The following is a 7,026-nucleotide window of genomic DNA, read 5'->3' on the forward strand; positions in this document are numbered from 1 at the left end:
TTTTGAATTTATTACTGAATTTGTAGTTTCCTTCAGCTGTACTGACCTTTTATGGCGTTTTGGTTCACTATCACACCTCTAGTGTTGTTTTTGATTTCAGTGAAAAAGCTTGGATGAGCGCACAGTGAAGAATTCAGCAGCTAAAGAGCCAGATATTTCCCTCAGGTGTTGGAGGAGAGCAAAACTAAAGGTAAAAGAGAAATGTACTTACTTTTGTCAAGTGAATACAAACTTGACTCCAAATGCATAATAATGTTGCTCTGCATCTATTTCTTGAATAAAGTGTTTGCCAACACGTATCAACATCAACTTTATAAGGAGATATGGAGATAAGGAGAATAGGTTCCCTCCACTGCCTCCAAGTGGCCAAGAAAAAAAAAATCTCTTATTGCAGGTTCAAACTAATAGACAAGAAATACAGATCAAAACATGTAGCACAGACATTGTGTGGGTTACAATCATTTATTGCCCCATTGCCCTGTATGGGAGTTTACATGCAGGGAAGTCCACGATAGATCAACCGAAATAATAAAAAAAAAAAAAAAAAGAAGAAGATCCCTTTTCCATTGAGTTTGATAACTGACAAAATTCCTTCAGACACAGATGAAAAATTCATTATTGTGCAATGAGGACACTGATCATTTGTCCTCACAATGACCGGTTGAGTGATGAGGACGATACTAATAATAACTGAGCTTTTTTTTCTTTTCTTTTTTACAAATGGCTCCATGGTGTGTGTGTGTGTATGTGTATAAAACCCCAGAGACCTGAGGTGATATCTGTTCCTGTGCTTGGCCTATTGTCTACACCCTGTGGAACTGAATGCCATAATGCTTTGAGTGAGTGTCACTGGTTAAAGCTGATCACCACATTATAAAAGGAAAATTCAGTAGCCTGACTGTTTCTTTAATAGCTGTACCCAGCTGTCTCTAAAACACAACACACACGCACACACACACACACACACACACACACACACACACACACACACACACACACACACACAAACTCTTTCTTTACCTCACATGACTCACTCGCAGGGGCACATAAGTTTACAATCAGCAGCCACTGTGCACATCAGGAGCGTGAAAGGGTCCCTGTGGACCAGTGCTGGCAGCAAGGCTCTCCCACACATAAATGAATGTGTGTTGGAGGCAGACAGAGAGAGAGAGAGGTGGGCGAGGTAAGAGCGAGAAATTAAGACGAGGGAGTTGGAGAAGTGAGAAAGTGGGAGGGAGAGAGTGAGGAAGAGACGGATGTTGCCCGTTAACCTCAGACAGGAATATGGGCAAGAAAATGTTCTTTCCACCCTGACGTAAGTACCAATAAAGAGCCCACTCCTCCCTGCTTTGTGTGTGTTTTACTGTTTTAGTGTGTGTGTGTGTGTGAGAGTGAAATAGAGCCCAAAGTGTGAGAGTCCTTGTTGGGTACAACGTGTTCTTGGCTGTAGTGTGATTTCAGTCCAAATTCTTACATAGATCGGAGCCAAATTCACACTTCAAACTGTAAATTTGTCTCAATTATGAAAAAGTAGTTTGTTAATCTTACATGAGAATATTACTGTTTCAAAACATCACAGATGCAAACACACATTTTGTAGCCTCTGAAACATTAATAATTAGGATTTGGTTGTTGTTCAGTGTTAATCTATGTATTAAAAGACCTGCCAATCAATTCACAAGTAACACTAGGTTCCTGTGTTTTTAATTTTGCTGGTGGGTTGACCCTTTTCATATTTGGATTATGGACTTTTAAGCACTGAATGTTAAATCTTGGGAGAAGCAGTACCTCATAACCCTCACATGAAGATGAGAGAAAAGGATAAGAAAGTTGTTGCTCTGTGTTAAGTACAGCAGGACAGCAGATTTGGCCAACGGCTAATTTATACGGTATAACACATAACTCTGTTATTAAGCTGAGCATTAAAATAGATTTTTCAGTTACAGGGAACAGGTCAGAAAAGGCAGTAAATTATCTTTAGCTAAGGCTCACTGACTGCGCTCCAACTATAGCCTTAACTAGTCAGAGCATGGCCACTGCAGTTTGTGTTGTTGTTGTTGTTGTTGTTGTTGTTGTCGTTGTTGTTGTTGTTTTCTTTTGTTGCTTATACAATTCTTACATTGTTTATTTATTTATTTGTTTGTTTGTTTGTTTGTTTGTTTGTTTATTTCAAAAGTTATTTTTATTTTTTTATAAGGTAAAACAGACATCAGAAATTCAGACCAAAAAATGTAGGTGCTATTGGATTTGTAAGGCAGTACTGTGTGTGTGTGTGTGTGTGTGTGTGTGTGTGTGTGTGTGTTTGTGTGTGTGTGCGTGTGTGTGCGTGTGTACGTGTGTGTGTGTGTGTGTGAGAGAGAGAGAGAGAGAGAGAGAGAGAGAGAGGCATGAAGACAGAAGAGCTACATCACATGTTTTGTTTTGTTTTGTGCATAAAAATGTGCTTGTGTGTGAATGTGCAGTAAGATGGAAACTCCTCACATGACTTTACAAGTGTGGGAGCACGGTGTGTGTGTGTGTGTGTGTGTGTGTGTGTGTGTGTGAGGTTATGTGTGTGTACATGGATTGCCCACGTAGAGAGTATGAGTCAGAGTATGAGAGGCAAAGGGATGGATCCCTGCCTGGATGCCCAGCAGGCCTTTGCTCCATGTCTTAACTCTCTCCAGCAGTTCCTGGCTGCCTATTACCCACTTTGGAGTAATCACTCATTTAGAAATGTGGCAGCAAAAGCCTCTGAACCATCTTGCCCTCTGCCAGTGTGGAAAATATATGTTTTCCATCCATCTACAACATACATTAGCTACGTTCCTGTGTCTTTTAAGTCTGCCCAGCTCCTTCTCTCTGCTCTCTCTCCTCCCCATCCATTTGTATGTAAAGCCTCTTTTTCCAGATCCATACTTTGGATTACCTTGGCAAAGAGGCAGCTCACACGAGGGGGAAGCCAAGGCTTGAGGAAGGTAGAATTAGATGCATTTGCATTCATGCAGCACACCCACAAGAAGTGACCTACTTAAATCCCAGGAAGCTAATTGTTCAGTGAAAACACACCATATTTTATCCATGAACAATTATGCAACCGTCTGGACGCATCTACTTCATGTCAACAGCGCAGTCTGACGGTTCAGCTGCATTGGAGATTGTTTTGTGAATTCCTTGCATCACTGAGGTCACCAGCAGAGTATAGGAAGGATTGAAATGGATAGCCAGAGAGCGTGATTGCTTTATGGTTTGGCACTCGTATTGTATTTTACTGCAGTCTGCCAAATTCGCATTAGCTGAGCAAGCAGTTGCTGCCTGGAGCAAGAGTGGTGACTTGAGCCCGGTGGTACCGAGGAGACTTGTTCAGCAGAAACAGTTGTTTAGTGACGTGTGTGAGACCATTTCAGCAATCTCAATCATCTGACCAGGATGGGTGGTTTTCTCCTCACACTGTCTGGAACCTGAGGACAAGACTCTGTGTGAATGTGAGTGTGGGAAAGAGAGGGAGTGAGCTCTTCAAGGATAAAACAAGAGCACCATCTGCTGGTACAAGCTTTCCCCGTGACGCTAACACACATGCGAGTGTACGTCCCTCACAGAGCTCCCTCTCTGCATGATCAAACACTATCTATTAGAGTTGTACATCACCCAGACAGCCAGACGGGGCACATGCACGCACAGACACACACACACACACACACACACACACACACACACACACACACACACACACACACACACACACACAGACACACACAAGCACACACATAAATCAGCTTGGAATTACGAGAGTGCAGGCCTTACCTTTCCTGAAATCTCTCGCTTCCACTGAGCCGTACAGAGAAAGCCTCATCAGACTGCTGTATAAAACTGCACTTTTATGGGCTGTAGATATAATATCTCATGTTTGAGGCTCATAGCAGTGTGTTTTTGTTCATTTTGTATTATAGGCTAGTAAGGTAGGAAAAAAGGAGTATTGAGTTTAGATTGAACCGTGTAAGGAAGTGCCGCAATCCTTTCTTTATCTACATTTTTTTAAGCCTCCCATTAAAAGGAATATAGCATATAGTGCAAATTTATCCTGGATTTTTCTGTATGTCATACTTTTCTATTTATTGACCCTGCTTATGAAGGATTTACCCTGCTACTTAAAGCTAGAGTAGAGAAGGCGTAGCTATTTAAGCTACACTGTAAGTGCAACCACAGTTTAACAAACCAGAAGGTTGGCAGCTCTTAAAACAAACATTGATCCCAAACATAACTTAAAAAAAAAAAAAAAAAAAAAAAAAAATTTAGCCCAAAAAAAAATTAAAAAAAAAAAAAAAAAAAAAAGATACATCTATCTGTCATCCATAGTTCAGTTACAGAGAGACAAATGGCAGCGTGTCAACCACGCAACCAAAATTACAAAGCATATGTTTTGCTATGTTGGAAGAGGGAGCACACGAGCCATTTGAATAATGGAAACGTGTGGCAGACTGAGCGGGCGCTGAAGCCTGACGCTGAGCCAGAAGGGTGAGGCTGTTTTTTGAGATCTGAACAAAAAGTGCAGAGTGGCGAGACGAACACAAGAGTTAATGGGTTTTTTTTTTGTTTTTTTTGTTGATTTATTTATATGCATTTTACTTAAATTTCAGTCTGCGAGCTATAAAACCTTCACAGTGGAGTCTGACCAGATTTTGGGCCTAGAAATGACGGTTTATGTGCATCTGAGCACAAGTCGCGACAGGGGCAGACTTCTCCAGTCAGCTGATGATCCTGATCTCTGACCTCTGCAGGACTAAAAGCCAGACTGCAGGTCAGCAAACCTTTCCTCAAGCAAATGTTTAAGTGAACTTTCAGCATTATATGTGGGGATGAGTTTGAGCAGGTTTGTGTGTGTATGGGAAGGCTATGATTTTGTGGTGACTTCCTTCATGTTTTTTTTTTGTTTCACCTATCACTAGAGGGAGCTAAGGGATTACACAGACAGACTGAAAACATCGCTCTCTCTTTTCACTCTGTCTGTCTCCCATCCGCTGTGACTAAGAGCATCCATCAGGAGAGAACACGGCAGAGTACTCTAATTACCTCAACAAAGAGGGAAAACATTACCAGGTGGCAGAAATCCTTAAATAAACAGAGCTGAGTCGAGACAGGGACACAAGTAAGCTGGCTTTGCCCGTCTGTCTGTGTCCGTCTGCGAACTATAATTAAAAAAGGTTACTGGAGGGTTACTGTAATCACATATGAGCGTAAAGTATAATATTATAATAGCATGTAGAGCATGGATGCCAACGGTTGGAACTGGAGGTGTATATTTGTGGACTGCAACCTATAGACTTAGTAATACAGCGTTTCTACGGTGAGTTTCTGATTTTCTGTGGAAAGTCTGAATGAAAAGCTGCTGAATTGTTTGTGTTTTTTCACTAACTGGTTAAACGTTTGTGTTTTTGGTGTCATATTGGTTTGGCACATTTTTTTCTGTTATGCACTAGTTAGATGTTTTGTTTTGGTGCCATGACTGTTCAGTGTTTTATGCCTCTGACAGTTTGTAGTCCTCTTGAAACTCATACTTTTCCGTTTTATTTTCCCTCTGCACAGAGGAAACAGAATCTGTTATTTAATTTGCATGCTCTAATTTTGTTCTTTTGAGCTGCCCTGTTTGTTTTCGGTAGAGTAACTATTTACAGTTTTTCCCCATATTTTAGAAAGTAAAGTAAGGTCATATTCTTTTTTTTGTCAGTAACATCAACAACATCATCAGTGATAATGTGATAAAGTTAATTTACTATATCTATCAAGCAAGTATACTTTCTCAAAACAAATATGTTTTCAAGTTGAATCAAAGAAATCAAACATTCCTGCAACTAAGGAATGCATATCTCTTTTAATGACCTTGTTTTCAGAGATGTGACAAGGACTTTTTACCCTGTGGACTTTTAAATGGTTTAACTTAAGAAGAATTTTTCTCAACCCATTTTTCTGAAAAATATAAACTCAAACCAAATTTTCTTTTTGTGTTTTAACATTTGATAGATCACAGCCTTCTCTTTAGTATTATAAAATGTGATGTGCCATAGGCTATAATATTGATTCCTTTTCTGGGTAATACTATATTCTGACCCATCTGACTGAGGTATAAACATTTAATAAATGGTTTATGTAACTGAAGGCGGATATAAGGACATTTTACATACATCAAGTGTTCACTGATGTAGTTGTCAACAGCTTTAACTCATTCTGTAAAGCATCCTCATGAGATTAATATCTTCTGATTATATTGAAAATGATGTAGGCTACATTAAAAAACACCTATAATGCCCTTATGGCAGCTTATAACTAGGCCTACATTGTAATGTGCTATAAACAGTTTCTTGTTTCTTTATATCCTGCATATGTGGGGCGATAAAGTTTTACCCCTTTCTGTAATTCAGATATACTTTTGCTCCTGTAACAAATTGTCAGTCTATGTTTAATAAGGAGAGTAACACTGGAGGAAAAGAAAAAAAAAAAAAAAGAAGCAGTGCAGCAGTCTGGCAGGCTGATGTCACAGCTGGTGACTTCATGGTCTCCAGTTCTGCAGCATCCAAGAGGCTGTCAAGGGCGAAGGCGTGGAAAAAGGAGAGAAAAATTCAGAAGATATGCGGGAAGAAGGAGAATGAAGGAGGAGAACCAGAGGACCATCCAACAGACTGCAGACAGTCACATATGGTTTGGAACATGGTGTGTCTAGCTTCTCACATCTTAGCCGACTAATAAACTGAAAGACGTGATTCATTTGTGATAAGTGAACAGAATTGATTCGTTGGCTGTTGAGGTGCGTTAATATCCTCTGATAATAATAACTATTATTATTAGAAGGAGAAGGTGGAGGGAGATAATGCTGCACAGGCTCCACACTACCACCAGCGGGGGTGTAGGAGGGGTAAAAGAGGTAGGAAGCCCTCCACCCAACTGCCACCCTCCTCTACCTTCCTTCCTCTCTCCCCCTCCTCTCCCGCCGCGGCTCAGTCAGTCACTCACTCACTCACTCACTCACCCCTCTCTCTCTCTCTCTCTTTCTCC

This window comes from Seriola dumerili, unplaced genomic scaffold, assembly GCF_002260705.1.
Source record: "Seriola dumerili isolate Sdu_G_001 unplaced genomic scaffold, Sdu_1.0 BDQW01000322.1, whole genome shotgun sequence".
Lineage (NCBI taxonomy): Eukaryota > Metazoa > Chordata > Actinopteri > Carangiformes > Carangidae > Seriola > Seriola dumerili.